Raw genomic sequence first — 17,281 nt, forward strand, 5'->3', positions numbered from 1 at the left:
GATCATCGAGTGATCTGCTGCAAAGGCTGTCATAAGTGCACGAACAGGCGCGACTGGCGATGCGGAGTGTTGCCAAGGCCCTATGGCCATACGCCTCCCCTCCAGGAAGTATGGAGGAGCTTGTAGAGCTGTTCAAGGAGCGCGGCGGCGTATCCGACTATGGAAGATATCGGCGTGTCGAGAGGGCGCGCGAGAAGCATGGGCCATGGTGAAAACTTGATATACCAAGCTTGATCCTAATCACATGGCTCGGGTCGGACCGCTAGGGTCGAACGGGGAAGAAATTCCCGTTAGTTTAGTGTATGACCAAGTAGAGGTGGCCGCCAAATATTCCCAACATGATTGTAAGTTAGACCGCCTGTTGGACGGTATAGAGGAGGAAGTGTTTGAGTCCAAGTGACTATGTACTTTCCTTACCCTATGTAATTCTGTTGAATTGTATAGCATTTGTCATGGCAGACCTTTTCGCTTCAACCTCCGGACTCGATGGTGCGGAGTGTTTCCGAATACCCTCGCGGCCGAATAGACCGGGGTATGCCTGGAAAACTAGGCGTAGGGGTCATAGTTGCTTGAACAGACAAGTTGTATCCTGCTAGTTATGTTATATTACATTGAAATAGTAAGAAACATCTTCCAGAGAGAATAGTTCCGTTAAGGGTTCCTTTCCCTGGTTGTGCATGTATTAGTGTACATGTCCAAATTGTGATGTGAAAATCACAGCGTGTATAGCTTCTGGGGGTTCGCAATGGAGTGAGTACAAAAAACGTCTTTGATTCGCCGACCGAATATTCCCTTAAGAACGCTAGCTTTCGGCTTCACCCAGTCTGAGGAACACATCCGGATGACCCGGCAATAACAATCGCAGAGGTGCTCCCTTTATGCCCTAGCCGAACTAACGGGAACGTAGGGCATAAGCACAGGAGCCAGGCAACCCAGCTTGGCCAAAACTTAAGTCATATCGATGCATATAGTGGCGAAGAAAAGGTACATATGGAAAGACCCATATGTGAAGAGCGTGATGCTCAGTGAATAATGAAAAGCTTCTATACAAGAAGCCCCCAGGCATAATGGGCGTACATATGTAAAGATGTGTACGTCAGCAGTGTTCGGTCAAGCCGTATGAGAGCTTTAAAGCGGAAAAAGGTGTAAAAGAGAGAAAAAAGTAATGGAAACTACAGGGGAGAAGGATACTAACAAAGAGTTCGGCGCTAGGCATAGAACCTTCGGAGTCTGGCCGCGTTCCAGGGGTTCGGCTCTAGGCGATTGTCTGATGCATCACGAAGACGGTATGCTCCTCCGGTAAGAACTTCGTCAATTATGAAGGGACCCTCCCATTTGGGCTTGAGTTTTTCCTTTTTCTTCTCCGACAAGTGTAGGACGAGTTCGCCAACGTTGTAAGTCTTGGCCCGTACTTCTCTGCTTTGATATCTTCGAGCCTGTTGTTGATAAAATGCTGAACGGGCTTTGGCGACGTCGCGCTCCTCCTCCAGGGCATCTAGGCTATCCTGCCGATCCAACTCGGCCTCTTTCTCTTCGTACATGCGCACTCGAGGTGAGTCATGTATAATATCGCAGGGTAATACAGCCTCTGCACCGTACACCATGAAGAAAGGTGTATATCCGGTAGTACGGTTGGGCGTGGTCCGCAGCCCCCAGAGTACGGAGTCGAGCTCCTCGACCCAGTGCTTGTCCGATTCTTTCAAAGACCGCACTAGCCTGGGTTTGATGCCGCTCATAATGAGACCATTGGCTCGTTCGACTTGACCATTTGTTTGCGGGTGATAGACAGAGGCGTAATCGAGCTTAATGCCCAGATTAGCACACCAGGTTTTCACCTCATCAGCTGTGAAATTGGAACCGTTGTCGGTGATGATGCTGTGCGGGACACCATAACGGTGCACCACATCGGATATAAATGCAATCACCGGTCCGGACTCGGCCGTTGTGACTGGTCTAGCCTCTATCCACTTGGTGAATTTATCCACCATGACCAGCAGATATTTTTTCTTATGGCTTCCCCCTTTAAGGGGTCCAACCATGTCCAAGCCCCAGACCGCAAAGGGCCATGTAATGGGGATTGTTTGTAGGGCGGTTGGGGGCATATGGCTTTGGTTGGCGAAGAGTTGGCATCCAACGCAGCGCTGGACGAGGTCCTGTGCGTCTGCTCGGGTCGTAGGCCAGTAAAATCCTGTACGGAAGGCCTTGCTGACAAGTGCCCGGGCTGCGGCGTGGTGCCCACCAAGACCGGCGTGAATTTCTGCCAAGAGTTGCCGCCCCTCCTCCTCGGAGATACACCTTTGAAGGACTCCGGTAGTGCTTTTCTTGTAGAGCTCTCCTTTGTGAACTTTATAGGCTTTCGAACGCCGGACAATGCGGCGAGCCTCGTTCTGATCTTCTGGGAGCTCCTTCCTATTAAGGTAGGCCAAGAATGGTTCGGTCCACGGGGCAATGACTGCCATGATGAGGTGGGCTGATGGTGTTATTTCGGTGGCTGAGCCTCCGTTGATATCGGCGTGTTCGCTATCTATGTTTGTGTTCGGAACGGGACTGTCGTTGCTGTCTTCCCCTTGCCACACCACGGATGGCTTAAAGAGCCTTTCGAGGAAGATGTTAGGTGGGACGGGGTCGCGCTTAGCGCTGATGCGAGCAAGGACGTCTGCCGCCTGATTTCTTTCGCGGGCGATGTGATGAAATTCGAGCCCCTCGAACCGAGCCGACATCTTTAAGACGGCATTGCGATAAGCTGCCATCTTTGGATCTTTGGCATAAAAGTCTCCATTAATTTGGGATATTGCGAGGTTCGAGTCCCCGCGCACCTCCTGGCGTTGTATGCCAATTGATACGGCCATCCGAAGGCCATGTAGCAAGGCCTCGTATTCGGCTACGTTGTTGGAGTCTGTGTATAATATTTGGAGTACGTACTGGACGATATCTCCTGTGGGGGACGTTAATACGACGCCCGCCCCTAGCCCCGCCAACATTTTGGAGCCATCAAAATGCATAACCCAGCTGGAATACGCGCCGTACTCTTTACGGAGTTCGGCCTCTGTCCATTCGGCGACGAAGTCAGCCAGTACTTGGGATTTGATGGCTCGATGTGGTTTGTACGTGATGTCGAATGGAAGGAGCTCAATGGCCCATTTGGCAATCCGGCCCGTGGCGTCCCGGTTGTTTATTATATCATTGAGGGGCACTTCAGAAGCCACCATGATTGAACACTCCTGAAAGTAGTGTTGCAACTTTCGAGATGCCATGAAGACTGCATATGCTATCTTTTGATAGTGAGGGTACCGGGATTTGCATGGTGTGAGGACGGTGGATACGTAGTATACCGGCTTTTGGAGCGGAAATTTGTGTCCGTCCTATTCTCGCTCGACGACGAGTACGGCGCTCACCACCTGGTGTGTTGCCGATATATATAGGAGCATTGGTTCGCCGACGTTTGGCGCGGCCAGGATTGGGTTGCTTGCCAGAAGTGCTTTTATTTCTTCCAGTCCGGCTGTCGCTGTGTCTTTCCACTTGAAGTTATCGGTGCGCCGTAGAAGGCGATAAAGGGGCAGCGCCTTTTCCCCCAACCTGGAGATAAAGCGGCTTAAAGCTGCCACGCACCCAACAAGTTTTTGGACCTGCTTAAGTTCGGTTGGCGTAGACAATTGTGACAGAGCTCGGATTTTGGCTGGATTTGCTTCAATTCCTCTATTGGAAACGATGAAGCCCAGTAGTTTTCCGGTGGGGACGCCGAAGACGCACTTTTCCGGGTTAAGTTTGATGTCATATGTACGGAGGTTGTCGAATGTGAGATGCAAATCGTCTATTAGTGTTTCGACGTGTCTAGTTTTGATGACGACGTCATCCATGTAGGCCTCCACTGTCTTGCCGATCTGTTTCTCGAGGCATGTTTGGAGCATGCGCTGGTAGGTGGCGCCAGTGTTCTTGAGCCCAAAAGGCATGGTGTTGAAGCAAAACGACCCGTATGGTGTAATGAATGCTGTTGCGGCTTGATCGGACTCCTTCATTTTTATTTGATGGTATCCGGAATATGCATCAAGGAAGCACAGCGAGTCGTGGCCTGCGGTAGCGTCAATGATTTGATCAATGCGAGGAAGGGGGAAGGGATCCTTAGGGCAAGCCTTGTTAAGGTCTTTGAAATCGACGCATAGGCGCCAGGATTTATCCTTCTTTGGTACCATTACCAAGTTTGCCAGCCAGTCTGGATGTTTAATATCTCTGATGAATCCGGCCTCGATGAGTTTGGCCAGCTCTTCCCCCATAGCTTGTCGCTTGGGTTCGGAGAAGCGCCACAGTGTTTGTTTGACCGGTTTGTATCCCTTCAGTATGTTGAGGCTGTGCTCGGCCAACTCGCGCGGGATTCCTCGCATATCTGAGAGGTGCCAGGCGAATATATCCCAGTTTTCACGCAAGAAGTCTCGTAGTGCGGTGTCGACTGTAGGGCTGAGTTGCGCTCCGATAGATGCTGTCTTCTTCGGGTCTGTTGGATGGACCTGAAATTTGACTATTTCTTCTGCTGGCTTGAAGGAAGTGGACTTGGGTCGTTTGTCCAGGATCACATCGTCCCTATCCACAGTGGAGCGTTGTGCGGTTAATTCTTCGGCCGCAAGGGCCTCAGATAATGCCTCGAGGGCCAGGGATGCGGTTTTGCACTAGTAAAAAAGGACACATCCGTGACATTTTGGGCCGAACGAATTTTTTTCTGTCATACATATGGCACTTCTATGACGATAATTGTGACAAAACCCGGTATCATCATAGATGTGGTGGGCTCCTACGTCTATGACAAAAAATCATGACAGAAAATGGGCTTTTCGTCCTGGGCGGGCCGGAGACGCAGCTGCATGACATTCTTTGGGCCGTCCATGACGGAAAAAACCGTGGTAGAAGCGAGGGCGAGGAAAATTTCGGGGAGTTCCCGGTTACGGTGGGAGGTCGGGGGCCGAGCGATGCGCGTTTCTCTTGTACACGTATGCGCGTGTGTGCGAGGCGTTGGCTCTAACTGAACCCGAGCGAGGCATTGGGCTCTAACTGAACCCGAGCGATTGCACTGCAGGCTACGCGTTACTGAACCCGAGCGATCGATCGATGGCTATTAACTGAACCCGATCGAGCGATTCCTTCGCTACTGCTGCTAACTGAAGCCGATCGATGCTGCCTCTGGGATGAACAGTGAGCGTTGCGGGGGGGGGGGGGTTTGGATGAACAGTGAGCGGTGGCGTTGCCTCTGGATGAACAGGACCCCGTGGTGTGGTGGAGGGCTGGATGAACAGTAGACGGTGGAGGGTGCCCGTGGAGGGGTGGTTGAACAGGACCCCGTGGTGTGGAGGGCTGGATGAACAGTAGACGGTGGAGGGGTGCCCGTGGAGGGTGGTTGAACAGGACCCCGTGGTGTGGAGGGCTGGATGAACAGTAGACGGTGGAGGGGTGCCCGTGGAGGGGTGGTTGAACAGTAGCCGGTGGAAGTAGCGCGCGGTGGAGGCTGGATGAACAGGAGCCGTGGAGGCTGGAGGAGGTCGACGGTAGCCCGTGGAGGCTGGAGGAGGTCGACGGTGGAGATGAACAGTATCCCGTGGAGTCCCGTTTTGCGGTACGCCACACCCCTCCCGATGAACAGGACCCCCGTTTCGACCGTAGGAGGTCCGTTTCGTCCGTTTTGCGATACGCCACACCCCTCCCGGTCAACAGGACGCCCGTTTCGACCGTAGGAGGTCCGTTTCCTCCGTTTTGCGGTACGCCACACCCCTCCCGATCAACAGGACCCCCGTTTCGACCGTAGGAGGTCCGTTTCCTCCGTTCTGCGGTACGCCAGGCCTCGTTTCCATCGCCTGTTCCGTCCAAGCCCTCCCGATGAACACGACCACGCATTCCGTTCCGACCCAGCCGGTTGGCTCCCACGCGTTCCGTTGCCTCCCGATGAACACGACGCATTCCGTTGCCTCCCCATGAACACGACGCATTCCGTTGCCTCCCCATGAACACGACGACGACGCTGTTTCTCCGTTCCGACCCAGCCATGTACACGAGCCCTGGCCGTACGTATGCGCGAGTAGGCGTTCGAGACCCCGCCCGTATGTACACATACGTGGCCGTATTTTCTTTCTTGCACCCTGGCCGCTGTACGTACGTGTACATGCTACGTGCGCGCCTCTACTACGACACGTACGCGCCTCTACTACGACACGTGCGCGCCTCTACATCCACCAGTATATATGTACGTACACGTTCGCGACCAGAATGACAACGCTACGTACGCTTCGACCAGGTGGGTCCCGACTGTCAGGCACTTCCTTGCGTGCGAAGATGTAGCTGGTGGGTCCCAGCAGTCAGGGGGGCGAATCGTTTTGTTTTTTTGCCCGGACGCACTTCCTTGCGTGCGAAGGTGTAGCTGGTGGGTCCCAGCAGTCAGGGGGGAAACGTTTTTTTCGCGAAATACGGTGGCCCGTCCGGTGGGTCCCCGCTGTCAGGTGGAGGAATAATTATTTTGCACGTAATAAGGAGGCACTTCCTTGCTGCGGCCGTGGACCCAGCTGTCAGCCTCTCCACGTACAGTCCACGTCCGATGGAAGCCGTTCCTTGACCACGTTGACCACGCCGCGCCGAGAGCACCAGGGCGGTGGACGACGGCGAGGCCTAGGAAGGGGACGACGCGGAGCCGGGGAAGACGCGGCAGTGGATGCCCACGCGTAGAGGAGTACGAGGGTTCACTGGTTCGCTGCGGTGTGAGGCTGCCGTCGCCGCAGAATAACAGGGGGTGTGGGTGAGTAGAGGGATGGCCTGGCCAGCGGTGGGAGTAGTAGGGGGCGGTGAGGCCTCCGCCGCATCGCAGCCGGCCACGGGAGGCAGGAGCACGAGGCACGACCGGCGCTGGTTTGGGCGGCTGGAGCAAGAAGACCAGAGGTTGAAGAAGCACTACGGCCGTTGGATGGACATCGTACGGTCACTGGAGCTAGAATCGTGCATATTGACTAAGTTGACAAAGCCCTCCGTCCCCGTCAACTTAGTAGGCCCACAAGTCAGCCTGCCACTATACTGGGTCCCAGCTAACAGGGGGAGTATTCATTTTTTTGTGCGTAATAAGGAGGCACTTCCTTGCGTGCGAAGATATAGCTGGTGGGTCCGAGCTGTCAGCGGCGGTAACGTTTTTTTCGCGAAATACAGAGGCCCTTTCGGTGGGTCCCTGATGTCAGGTGGAGGAATCATTATTTTGCGCGTAATAAGGAGGCATTTCCTTGCGTGCGGCCGTGGACCCAGCTGTCGGCCTCTCCACGTACAGTCCACTTCAGATGCATGTCGGTCGTTGACCACGTTGACCAGGCCGCGCCGAGAGCACCAGGGCGGTGGACGACGGCGAGGCCTAGGAAGGGAACGACACGGAGGCAGGGAAGACTCGGCAGTTGTTTCCCACGCGGAGGGGAGTACGACTGTACGAGGGTTTACTGGTTCGTCTGCCGTCGCCGGAGAATAACAGCAGGTGTGGGTGAGTAGAGGGATGGCTAGGCCAGCGATGGGAGTACGGTGGGGCGGTGAGGCCTGCGCGGCAGCAGAGCCGGCCGCGGGGAGGAGGGAGCAGGCAGTCCCGCCGGCGCTTGTTTGAGCGGCTGGAGCAGGAAGATTAGAGATTGAAGAAGCACAACGGCCGTTGGATGGACATCGTATGGTCACTGGAGCTAGAATCGTTCATATTGACTAAGTTGACAAAGCCCTCCGTCCCCGTCAACTTAGTAGGCCCACAAGTCAGCCTCCCACCATGGTGGGTCCCAGCTAGCAGGGGGAGTATTCATTTTTCTGTGCGTAATAAGGAGGCACTTCCGGTGGGTCCGAGCTGACAGCGGGGGAACGTTTTTTCGCGAAATACGGTGGTCCGTCCGGTGGGTCCCAGCAGTCAGGGCCAAACGTTTTTTTCACGAAATACGGTGGCCCGTCCGGTGGGTCCCAGCAGTCAGGGGGAAACGTTTTTTCCGCGAAATACTGGTGGCCCGTCCGGTGGGTCCCTGCTGTCAGGTGGAGGAATAATTATTTTGCGCGTAATAAGGAGGCACTTCCTTGCGGCTGCCGTGGACCCAGCTGTCAGCCTCTCCACGTACAGTACTCTTCCGATGGAAGTCCGTCGTTGACCACATTAACCACGCCGCGCCGAGAGCACCACGGCGGTGGACGACGGCGAGGCCTAGGAAGGGGACGACGCAGAGCCGGGGAAGACGCGGCAGTGGATGCCCACGCGGAGAGGAGTACGAGGGTTCACTGGTTCGGCTGCGGTGTGAGGCTGCCGTCGCCGCAGAATAACAGGGGGAGTGGGTGAGTGGAGGGATGGCCTGGCCAGCGGTGGGAGTAGTATGGGGACGGTGAGGCCTCCGCGGCAGCACAGCCGGCCACGGGAGGCAGGAGCATGCGGCACGACCGGCGCTGCTTTGGGCGGCTGGGGCAAGAAGACCAGAGGTTGAAGAAGCACTACGGCCGTTGGATGGACATCGTTGACCACGCCGCGCCGAGAGCACCAGGGCGGTGGACGACGGCGAGGCCTACGAAGGGAACGACACGGAGCCGGGGAAGACACGGCAGTGGCTGCCCACGCGGTGGAGAGTACGAGGGTTGACTGGTTCGGCTGCCGTCGCCGGAAAATAACAGGAGGTGTGGGTGAGTAGAGGGATAGACAGGCCAGGGATGCGAGTATGATGGGGCCGTGAGGCCTGCCCGGCAGCACTGCCGGCCACGGGAGGCGGGAGCAGGCGGTTCCGACGGCGCTGGTTTGGGCGGCTGGGGCAGGAAGATCAGAGACTGAAGAAGCACGATTGCCGTTAGATTGACATCTAACGGTCTGACGCTGGTAGAGTCGATTGTTGACTAAGTTTCTTTTTTGAGAAACCTTGTGTACGCATGAACTTAGTAGGCCCACAAGTCAGCCTCCAAATCTGTGGCAGACAACATAAAGCCCATTTGCTATTTTTTATAATTTGCAGCCCATTTGCTAATTCTTAAGTAATTTATTACAGCCCATTTTCTGCCCAGGACCACGGTCAAAAAGTTCAACCTTATTTTGCATATTTCGGTGGAGTCCGAACTGTTGTAATCCCGAAATGATAAACATTTTTTAAGAACTTATTGATTTGCCAAAAAAATCGTTTTGTTTTTGTAAGCAAATAAGACGTGGGACAATTGAGTTGGTTTAAGGGAAAACCAGTGGTAAAAAAATCAGCGCTGGGTGGGAAAAAACAACAAAAATAAGGATGTAAATATGAAAAGGGAATTTTATGTGTTTTCAATATAATGATACGTGTATATGAACTAGTAAAACTATAGGTAGAGATTAGAAAACGGATGTAGGACATGCGTTTCAAGAGGAAAATAGAACTGGGCTGTGTGTTTGATTCAGTAAAAAAACTGCCTGCGGATGTTGTAAGACAAAATATAACTAACGCTGGCGGGCCAGAGGCCAGTAGATACCTGCTGGATCTTTGTGCCCCGTTGTCGTCATGGGCTGGGCCTGTTAAAAACAAAACCAACCCTGGGCAGTCTACAGCCCAGTTGAAACTTGCTCGACCTGAAAAAACAATATACGTGCTCAATAAACGAGAGAATTCTGCAAGTACAGACTGATAACTGGGATGCAGCACGGATATTGTTTTTTATCGTGATAATAAGTGCATGCACTTGTTTCGAAAAAATTGGAGAACTGGGAATTCGAACGGCGGGTGCTTATGCTACCCATCAAATAAAAATCAGGTGCCTGAAAATTCGTTTCGAAACAAATGATTCAGCTTTATATCCACGTCGACCCTCGGCATGATGGTTGGAAGCAAATGCAAGTTCATACCAAAAGATCGTTAACAACAATACCAACTTGCGGACGACAAGGTAGTACAACTACCAATACCAAACTAACTTATAATCTTTTTACTCCTGGCCCTAGTGTTCGTCTGGTAGAAAATCTTGCAGAGGACCAGCTCCCGCTCCTTCTCTTGCTCCAGGTCCCCGAGGTGGTACTGGTGCATCACCCAGTTGGTCCTCTGCTGGTCGAAGTTCTTGTTGGTGTGCAGCACCAGAACCTTTTTTGCTGCCCGTCTGCCGGCCGTTGACCATCACCGGCAAGGTATTGCCGGTCTTGTGCCACATCGCGTGCATGCCGCACTCCGACTGTATCTTGCGACGCGTCCACGTGCCCCTTTTGAACGCCCTGGAATTGCGCTGGAAGAAATGCTTCCTTAGGCCACTCAGTGTGATACCTGCAGTATTGTGGAATACAGGTTTTAGTGTACCTAGTTGGCATTTTCATAACATCTTTGGCATGTTGCAGTCACTTGTTTCACTTTTTATTAACTGTCAAATTGTAATTGCTTCACCAGGTCTGCGTCTAAAAAGAAAAATAGAGCTATAAACAAAGGAATATGTTTGTGCAAGTAGACGGCCGATCGGTGTCTTACCTGGAAGTTTCTCAGGTTGGGTGTAGCATATGCCGTGCTCGCTGTCGATGGTTGGTATGAACAAATCGATGAGAGACTGAAATCTCGCGCTGTCAGCACTCACTTTGGCCTCAAGGTGCTCGATCAGCTCCTGATCCGTGGGATCGAACTTGACGCCAGCCGGCAGCACCGGCCAATCCTTCTTCGACTTGCATCGGTAATTCCAGTTATATGGTACTCAATGTATGATCAATCGACTGTTTTAAGTGAATGATGAAAGATTTCGACAGATAAGTGGTACTCCAAATCTGAAGTCCAGAATACCCGAACACGCCGCCGGGATTCTTGTGTCACCTCACGCGCAGCGTGTTGTCACGTCAATTCAATGTGTGGACATGATGAATAATTTGACCGACGTATACTAGTACTGCTACTGTACTACTTACTAGTCGTATTTAGTGTCACAATTTACACATAGGTTTAACTAACAAGTACGCACTTGAAGCCTAACTTATATATATATATATATGGCTTCTGCACAGCATCTCCATCATCATTATCAGTACATCCTACGCAGGTGAGTTAGGATGCACTTGATCCCAGGAAGGTATCTATCCTTCAAACCAGAGGAGTGCTTCAAACTAACAACAGTACATAATATCCAACAAAAGAGGGTCGTGCTACAGCAGCAGAATACATGGCTCAGTCTAGATATCAGCACGAATCAAGTTGTGCATATTTGCTGTTGGCATGAACCACATCGCCGCATGTCGGGTTTGCAAAAGCCATCCATCGCATGGAAGCTTGATGCCTTTCACACACTGAAGATTATCTGGCAACAAGCTGTGTCGACGAATCTCTGGATATGGTGATTCATGAAACCCATGGTATGATGTGTAAACACAGCCCCCCTCGCGAATGGAAGTTGCATAGCACAGTAATCATCGCCGGTGATATGATCGATGATTGGTTGGATGATCGGATAATTGAGCCCGAGGAACAAGGAGTGGTTGCCGAGGCTGTAAACCCGCCTCCAGTTGAATACGCCTGGCCCAACGGAGCTGGGATCTTTCTCGAACACGAAGCAGCCATAGCCATCAATGTCACGAACGCCCCACGCATTGTACTGCATGTGGTTTGATGTAATGGTTTGGTCAATTTGGTACGTGCGAATGAGCATCAAATGACCGCCGTCAGCTGAACGAGCGATAAACCACCACCCATCGGCTGGTATGATTCCAGGTCCTGGAATCATGAAGGCCAGCGCATTTGCGTCTGCTGCAACAATTCAAATTGGAGACCAAAAGGACAAAAATAAACAATCATGTTCAGAGTATGTGTGGAATTAAGATTATTATAACAGTGACACATATCATAGACAGAGAATTGCAATGCCGTGGTCATAATCATACCCCAAGTTAAAAAAATAAGCCAATGGCTTTCATATTCTAGCAATATGTCATGGTTCAAACATCATGTAACAATGAGAGGAAAACAGCTATGACAGCGCCTACTCATATTCTACCATAGCACTTACTACTACTGTTCTCATATCAACTCTAAGCAATAACATGCGTTGTTATAAAAATCTTGTAAACGAGAGTAACATATAGCAATCATGATGTTATGCTCATAATATGTATTCTAACAATCATTAGATGCCAATTGTTCTCATATCAACTCTAACAATAACATGTGTGGTCATAAAAATCTAGGAAATGAGAGGAACATATAGCAATGATGTGGTTATAGACATGCTATGCATTCTAAATTTGTAACAAATGAACAGGCAGTCGTATTCATAAGGTAAAGATGAGATGAGATAGAACAATTACACGACGATAGATTCCACCAGTATAGGCAGCCAATCTGTGCGTCGACCGCGTAAACGATGCCATCGTGCACTATAGCATCAGACAGAAATGTTGCCTCAACAGGATTGATGATGAGCCATAACCATGTATGGCGACCGGATTCCAGATAGACTAATCCCATGTTGAACAAGGCAATGAGCTTGTAATCCATGTAGTCTTCTGATGGTGTGGGCACTTCGCAGATTACAACTTTCTGCAAACAGAGGTCGAGCCAAAAGCTTGACGCGTCTCGTGCGTAGTAGGCAGGAGTGTCCGGCGGGCCGCGAGGCTCGATGGCGGCGGTATCCAACGATGGAAGGGTGATCTCTCGCTGGGTGTAGATATCCACGAGACGCCACGGACTACCGGTGTGGTGGATGAGGACGATCCAGTTGGCCTTCATGCCCGCCCAGTAGTGGCCGCGCATGAAGGACAGGTGGACGGGTAGTGGTAGCATGTCGAGGGGCACCACGGCAACCTCCGTAGGATCGTCAAGTCGGTGTCTGGGCCACCTGCGAGGATCGGGCATCAGCAAGCAGGGTGTCTTGAAAAGAGCCGGCCGGTTGCAGACGAGTAGACGGTACAAAGACACCGAGCATGCGGCCAGACGGACGGTGCTGAGTAGGTCCATACGACTACAGATCTGCTCCAAGAGAACATCGGGGAGGGAATTCCAATCGCGGCTCTGCGTGTCAGTCGGTTCTGCCATTGGGGTTTTCGGTGCCTGCGAGCCAGCGGGGAAGTGGATTCGGGCGGGCGAGCGAAGAAGCTTCTCCTCGTGTGGCCGAGCAGTGAGCGGGGGGATATGGTACGCGCGAGCTACCAAGGAAGATGGCGCGGGCGGGCGAGCAGTGAGCGGGGGTAAATGGTGTGCGGCCGACGATGGGGAAGAGAGGAGGAAGAAGAAGAGAGGAGGAAGAAGAGTGGAAGACGGGGAAGAAAGTGCATTCAATCTCAATTCTACTAGTACTACTACCAGGATATACCGTCCTTCGGAGTGTAAATAGTTACACCGATGACATGTGGGTCTACCACAACAGGGCCCATATGTCAGTTAATGGAGGACAGAGGTGCGTAGGCGTATTTGCGGAAGCGTGCTCTACTGGCAAACATGATGGCAGTACTGGGTAAGGCTGATTTAGTAACACCAACACGCTGGTTCAGCTTATTAATTACGTGTCCCATCTGCTGCAGCGTGTATTGTCACTTCACTGCGAAGACTAGTTGAATAGTTCTCTCTGACCGAGATGGGGAATAATGGATCGCGAGGACTTCCTTTCTACAGTATCCCTATGCCTCTACGCTCACTTCACTCATTTTGCTCCGTACCTAGTCACTTGTTGAAATCTGTAGAAAGACAAATACTCCGTATTTGGGAACAGAGGGAGGCTTTTACTCCGTACTATTTGGGAACAGAGGGAGTATCACCATATGGAGGGAACAGAGGAAGCTTGAAATATGAACATGTCAATGGGAGGGAGTAAGCCCCATGCATGCATGCATGCAACATGCAACACTCACACGTACACATGGACGCACGCAACACTCACGCACCCATGCGGCACACAGCACACGACGCAACACACACGCTCACGCTCAAGTGCTCAACCTACTCCCTACGTCCGTGAAAGACTGTACATTTAGAGATTTACACATTGACCAGGGCATAATTAACGCCCAAAAGTAGCAGACTTATGTGTGCATGCGACCATTGAGATAAGAAGATTAAATGAAGGCCGTTGCATGCTGTAATTAAGGATAGACATGTAGCCTATACCTACAGCACAAGTTGGTGCATTAGTCAATCAATATCGATTTAGATTAAAGGCTAAATGCATTGGAAGTGTAGATGTACATCATGTACTACACTCTTTGTTTTATAGCCGATGTACACTCTTTGTTGGAAGACCGAGGGAGGACACGTGCATGCACTCACATACACAGCCAGGGCGGTTCGCGCGCAAGGGTTGGACTCGTGTCGCGCCTGCGTAAAGTTTTGTTTAACTGATTTCTTTGCTCTGCCAACTGACAGGTGGGACCCAGAAACCAGGTGACAATTTAACCAGTCAACAAAGTGCCACGTCGACTATGTGGCCGGTCAGTAGGGTGCAATACGGTGCTCTACGATGAGCTAGTGATCGTATAATCGCCGCAAAACTATATATAGTGACCGTAAAGAGCGTATTGTTACATACGTTGACCGCCAGTGTATTTTTCTCGTTTCAAATTAAGCCATATTAATCGGAAAGGACGCAGTATGGACTACTACTACTAGTACTAGTACTGCTTTGATGTGTCCCGTCAACTCGCCGAACGAGGAGAAGCTTGCTTACTACGCCTCTCCCTCGCCCACGCGCGCGGTGGTTCGCAGGACGAGGAGAGGGTTTTGACTACAGCGCCCTCTCCCTCTCCCTCGCCCTCGCCCTCGCGGTGGACGTGCAGCAGTTCAATCGGTGTCAGATTGCCAGAAGCATATTGTACTGTAGTATCATCATTGTTGGACCTTCCGAAGAGGCGAAGAGCCAAGTGCAAGGTTCACACGAGTACGAACTGTTGAACCTCCCGAAGAGGCAAAGAGCCAAGCGCAAGGTTTTATAGGAGTTGTCGTCCTAGTAGGAGTGTACTACAACTATAGCGAACGATGCTACTGTATGATGCCGCCACGTCACGTATATCCAAAGCTGTGCCACCTTTTTTTCTCAAAGAGCGTGTTGGAGCCCGTGCAACAACCACACAAGTTGCACGTACACATAACACATTTACTAGTAATAAATTCTAAAGGACAAATGCCAGTATGCCACACAAGTTCATCTCCAATTCATGTGATAAATTTGTGCACGACTAGTCTACATATATTCACAGCGCTACCGTTCACAATTACCGTACTCCACTTACACGTTATAGATGGGCTACATGTCCTCCTCCAGGTTCCAGTCCCAGGTGTTCTTCATGGATGGCACGATCCATAGCGGTGGGCAACGGGAATCATTGTCGCAGCTTTCTAGTCCGGTTCCACACGATGGAGACTCATCCAAGCTGAAGCGGCATAAATCAGGGATAGCGTGTCCCAGCATGTCGTTCATCCGGCGGTGCGCACTGAAGACACAACCATGCTTCATGAACGGCAGGCCTTCCGTGTCGTGCACGGAAGGTGGCATCCGCTTCACAATGGGGTAGCTGTCCCCGATGAAAAGCGAGTACTCTCCAAGAGTGTTCCTCGGCACCCACGTAGCATCACGGGGGTCGAACTCGGCGCCGTTCATCTGGTACACGCGGCATCCCAGATCTGGACACATGGTGACGTACATAGTCAAGGTCCATGCATAATAATGTTGTGCTCAAATATGGCGGTCAGTAATACTGTGCAGCAAATAGTACTACTCCGGTATAGAGGAAGTAAAATAACCGACTTATTATATATAGCCACTCTTGGCTACATGGATGAGATAGTAAGACATGGAAAAACAAAAATGGTGGCAGCTAGTGGGTTCAAGTCTTCAAGGGCCTAGCTAGCTATACGCGTCCTCCAAGGTAAAAAGTACTCCTACTAGTACTACAAAGTATACTACTAGTACAACAATGAAAGAGAAGGCGAGAGGGTTAAAAAATGGAATACCTGGGTAGATGGTGATGGTCCGATCGTGGTAGATTGTGTGACCATGTTGCACATCAGTGGTACCATGGGTAACGTCTACTAAGATAGTTGATCCCAATATGCCAAAGTCAGCTACAAGGTTCCAGGTTAGACCGAATCACGGATGCAAATGCACATCCAGGATCGGCGATCTTATTTTGATCGGGGGATGACTGGTCCCTGCAAAATAATGGAGTACCGTTAGGGATGCAAATGATGGTTTGTGCATTCCGTTTGTAATCTCTCGTACCGTAGGATGGCAACCAGATGAAACAAGTCCCCTGGCTTGTCACCGCGAAGATGCGGCCTAGATGGCGCACGGCGTCTTCGAACGTGTAGGGGTACAAATCTGCCGCCGCCAACATGCGCCAGCCTCTGCCGTTACTGCCTCTTCCATTGATGGCAATCCTTATGTCGAACACCGCGATGAGATAGTAATCGTCGTAGCCGCGTCGCTTTGTCGGCGGGTCCGCAATTGCTATCTTCTTCAATCTCATGTAGGCATCATCATACGTATTCAAGCCCAGCCAGTCCGGAAGGCCGATCCCAATGCTGGAGAAGGAGTCTACCAGAACGGGCGCACTGCTGTGGATGTTGTGCAAAATGATGGTGGTCTCCGGCCGGAGGTATGCAAGCCAATCTTCGTTGGCACCGACCCACACCTATATATAAGACGGTGGGCAGCGGAGAAATTACGGGATGGAAATGGAATAACTAAGTACTACATGATCAAACTCCATTACTGACCTGCTCATCGGACAAAATCCGACTACCTCTCAACGTCGGCAACTCTAGCGGAGTCAACGTGCAACCATGGCCAGGGAGCGGTGGACTGTTCGAAGTATTGTCCCATAGAAGAACCTTCTCCCCGAGGACGCATGGAAGACCAACAAGCATGGCCTTTTCCCAAGCCTGTTTAAGCAGCGACTTGAAAAAGTTGGTGCAGGAAGCACCGAGTCTTGCGGCGGTGAGGACGTTGGAGCGGCGTGCGATTTCTCCCAGAGGATCGTCGTCCAAGGTCTCCCAGCCCCGACGAGGAGGAGAACCGCCTGGCGAATCCATGGGAGCAGCGACGAACTGCCTTCTCTTCGGGGGGAGGGGAACTGGCGAGGAGGAGATAAGAGCGTAGTAACGCAGGGCCTCGTCCCTTCCAACTGTAGATCGTTCCTCAGTGAAGGGGTGAGGCTATTATTTACTACTAGTACTAGCATTATGGAACGTTATGGGATTGCATTATACTGTAAATAATAGCACTAGTAAGAAATTTTTGGCACTAGGTAGTAGTTTTTGGCGTGGATTAAGAAATTTTGGGTATGCTTTTGCCATTTTTTGTACACGCCAACTAGTGTCAAAAAACGTCTTACATTATGTGATGGAGGAGTACA

The sequence above is a fragment of the Triticum aestivum genome, chromosome 2D, assembly GCF_018294505.1.
Source record: "Triticum aestivum cultivar Chinese Spring chromosome 2D, IWGSC CS RefSeq v2.1, whole genome shotgun sequence".
NCBI lineage: Eukaryota > Viridiplantae > Streptophyta > Magnoliopsida > Poales > Poaceae > Triticum > Triticum aestivum.